Source organism: Tiliqua scincoides, chromosome 14 (genome assembly GCF_035046505.1).
Source record: "Tiliqua scincoides isolate rTilSci1 chromosome 14, rTilSci1.hap2, whole genome shotgun sequence".
Taxonomy (NCBI): Eukaryota; Metazoa; Chordata; class Lepidosauria; order Squamata; family Scincidae; genus Tiliqua; species Tiliqua scincoides.
Genome location: NC_089834.1, coordinates 10,027,940 through 10,032,099, shown reverse-complemented (window position 1 = coordinate 10,032,099; position 4,160 = coordinate 10,027,940). Strand labels below are relative to the sequence as shown.

At 47.5% G+C, this 4,160-nt stretch overlaps 1 pseudogene; it reads left to right on the top strand.

Annotated features, from left to right (window-relative positions):
• Positions 1-2,121: 2,121 nt before the first annotated feature.
• On the top strand, positions 2,122-2,239 carry LOC136634988 (5S ribosomal RNA; annotated as a pseudogene).
• Positions 2,240-4,160: the final 1,921 nt, after the last annotated feature.

Genomic DNA, 4,160 nt, shown 5'->3' with positions numbered 1-4,160 from the left:
TCACATGCTGTGGCAAGGAGTTCCACAGACCAACTACATGCTGAGTAAAGAAATGTCTACTTATTGGGACACCACCTGGAAATATTCACATTTCACTTCAGAGTCTCCAAGAAATACAAGTGAATGAAGAGAAAATCTTAAGGATGGAATCAATAATCATTTCTCAATTAATGAACAAACCCAAGTGGTTCCTCTTTGTCTGCTTTTGGCCTCCGGGTGGAGATATTGGTTCACAATCTTCACAGAATAGATTCATGGAGACCACACATGGAAATTCACAGGAGTGGCCACACCTGTGACATTCAGTGTAGTGGGAAAAGTTTGGTGTGAATGTGTCATTTTCTCCTTCCTGCATTTCATGCTCAGCTGGGGAGGAGGAAGGAGCAGGTCATTGACTGAGCCAATGCGAAGGAAGGAAAAGAGAATTTTTAGGAAGAAAGCAAGGAAGCTAGCCATGGCCTCCCCAGTTGAGACTTGGCTGTGGGGTGTCACAAGGAGCTCCTGTATGTCAGAACTGGCCCCACTTAGACATTTGTTGCTTTTGCACTGGTATTATATCAGTGTTTTAACATTCACCAATAAAGGGGGGGATATTCACAAGCAGATTCAGTGGTTGTCTTTGTGGAGAGTGGCTATGAGCACTACTTTAACTCCAGGTCAACCAGGCAATTAAACCTAGGCTCCTGGTGGAACTTTGGCCTCATGGCTGAGGTTTGCTGGATGGGTAGACTTGGGCTCCTGCCCAGACTTGGAGCCCAGATCTACCTTCCAGGTGGACCTGGGCTCCCATTCTTACTCTGTTTTATTGGCTAGGCTCTATCTCGCTGCTGATGCCCCACCCAGTGGGCATTCCCTGATGCCCGAATTTACCCCCCATCCTGATGGGCACTCTTCCCTGCTGGCATGACAGTTGGGGGGGGCATGCACCCATAGCACTCCCTTGGATCTGCCCCTGGCTGGGAAAAAGCAAGGGGTTTTGCTCCACTGATTCCCATCCTGAAAATTCTTTCACCCCCAAGAAACAAGATGTTTCTCAAGGTACCAGGAAATTCCATTTTCCATTCCATGGATGGCTTTACCACTTTGAGGCCGCAATCCTATGCATGGTTACCTGGGAGTAAGTCCCATTGAAATAAATAGAATGATTTCTGAGCATGGGTAAGATTGAGCTGTGAGTGCTGGTATGAAGACACGGTCTGGAAACCTACCTACCTACCTACCTACCTACCTACCTCCCTCCCTCCCTCTCTCTCCCCTTCCTGCAAATTTAATATGTGCTCATGTGTCCTCTGTGAATCAATGCCATTTATAGCAAACCAAGTGGGTGTGTCCACATTTGCATCACTGACTGTACTTCAGGGTCTGGAGGATTTAAAAAGATGATGGAAAGCTGTAGGTAGAGATCCACTTCTCAGGAACTCCACCTCCTTTTGCCTTCCATCATGGCCTGGGTCCTGTTTCTCCTCTCACTTCTCAGTTACTGCTCAGGTAAGGGCAGGGTAGACTCCACTGACATAGTCCTGAGTACTGACAACAAAGCAATGCACATTCCTTGTGTAGTACAGAAATCTAGCGATTTCAAGGTAGTTGGGAGCAGAGAACTTCAGCTGAAGACACAACTTTCTTTCTTTTTTCTTTTGCAAAGGTGTCCATTCTCAGCAGATCACTCAACCTGCCTCCCAGTCTGCATCTCTGGGCCAAACAGCGAAACTCTCCTGCTCGAAAAGTAGTGCCAACTGGCAGAGCTATTTTTTCTGGTATCAACAGAAACCTGGACAGCGACCTCGCTATGTAAACTGTAATGGCTGCAGCACTGGGAGGGGAGACGGAATCCCAGATCGATTCACTGTCTCCGCTTCCGGTAATGTTGGCTATTTAACCATCGCCAACATCCAGGCTGAAGATGAGGCCGATTATTACTGTGGAGAGTGGGAGAGCACTGGTGGCTGGAAGTGCCACAGTGATACATTCTAATGGGGAACTGAGACAAAAACCTTCACTCTTCCTCCCCAGGGTTTGAACATGAAAAATGTCAAACTGTTTGAGCCAATCAACTGAGCTGTTTCGGCATGGTGTCCTGAATAGGCAACCCCTTCTGAGGCAATCCCCCCTTGTCAATCAGCCTGCCACACTGTTACCCTGTACATGCCCGATCTTGTCTGATCTCGGAAGCTAAGCAGGGTCAGGCCTGGTTAGTACTTGGATGGGAGACCGCCTGGGAATACGGGTGCTGTAGGCTTCTACCATAGTCTTTCCAGACTGAAGGTTGCCAACCATCTCCCTTTACTGAACACAATCTCCTGATCTTGTCTGATCTCAGAAGCTAAGCAGGGTCAGGCCTGGTTAGTACTTGGATGGGAGACCGCCTGGGAATACGGGTGCTGTAGGCTTCTACCATAGTCTTTGGAGACTGAAGGTTGCCAACCATCTCCCTATACTGAACACTATCTCCCGATCTTGTCTGATCTCAGAAGCTAAGCAGGGTCAGGCCTGGTTAGTACTTGGATGGGAGACCGCCTGGGAATACGGGTGCTGTAGGCTTCTACCATAGTCTTTCGAGACTGAAGGTTGCCAACCATCTCCCTATACTGAACACTATCTCCCGATCTTGTCTGATCTCAGAAGCTAAGCAGGGTCAGGCCTGGTTAGTACTTGGATGGGAGTCCGCCTGGGAATACCGGGTGCTGTAGGCTTCTACCATAGTCTTCCGAGACTGAATGTTGCCAACCATCTCCCTATACTGAACACTATCTCCCGATCTTGTCTGATCTCAGAAGCTAAGCAGAGTCAGGCCTGGTTAGTACTTGGATGGGAGACCGCCTGGGAATACCGGGTGCTGTAGGCTTCTACCATAGTCTTTGGAGACTGAAGGTTGCCAACCATCTCCCTATACTGAACACTATCTCCCGATCTTGTCTGATCTCAGAAGCTAAGCAGGGTCAGGCCTGGTTAGTACTTGGATGGGAGTCCGCCTGGGAATACCGGGTGCTGTAGGCTTCTACCATAGTCTTCCGAGACTGAATGTTGCCAACCATCTCCCTATACTGAACACTATCTCCCGATCTTGTCTGATCTCAGAAGCTAAGCAGAGTCAGGCCTGGTTAGTACTTGGATGGGAGACCACCTGGGAATACCGGGTGCTGTAGGTTTCTACCATAGTCTTTCGAGACTGAAGGTTGCCAACCATTCTGTCCAGAGATCTAGGTCATGTATCACCTCAAATTTGAGTCCCAGGATGACTGTCTGGTCTCCCCCCCCCCCCCCAAGATCAATAGCCTCAACCAATTTTTTCTGACCTCTCTCCCTGTTTTTGCTCACCCCCCTCATCATTACTTCATCCTTGGTCCTGTCTGCTCACCTGATGAAAAATTTTGAACATCTGTTACTTTGAAACCAGTCTATCAAAACCTGGGGTGGTGGTGTGAAGTCTCCCCAAAATCAGAGAAAAGTGAACTGACCAGCTGAGTTGAGTCATGAGATGTCTGGGAGGTGCAAGATATCAGGTGCACAGAACATACCACCTTTCACAATGCCAACCAAGCAATGAAGGAACTGTGATATTCATTCTGCATTTGTTCCTGACATGCTTTTCCCTTTTGTTGCAGACTTGAAATGGATTCCCAGCTGTGCTCACTCCCAAAGCAATAATGACATCCATGGGAATCAACATAGATGGTTTTCTGGAGAACAATGATCTATCTTCAGAGGCATCTCAGGCTAGCAAGAAACCAAAACTTATGAGATCAAAGTCCAGTTTAGGAAGCATTGCACATGGGAGAAAGAATCATAATTGGATTGTGTCCCAAGTTGCTGCAACAAAGATGGCTTCCCAAATGGAGATGCTGGGTTTCTGCTTGACAAGTCAATGCTCAAGATTCAGGCTTGCATCCAGGCATCTTGAGAAATGAGGAATAATTCAATGGGACTTGCCGCTTCAGTCCTTCAGCATCATGCTCCGGTAGTAACAAGGATATCAACAAGTTTTTTGCATGACATTCAATGCAATCACACTCCATATTTGTTTCATCCCCTGTAGAAAAGATGCGTCCAAATTTTCAGTTTTGTGTGTGAGATGCTATTCTGTGCTATGCTGTTCTGTGCTATTCTGTGCTATGCTGTGCTATGGTGTTCACATAACACCAGAACCAGGGGACATCCAC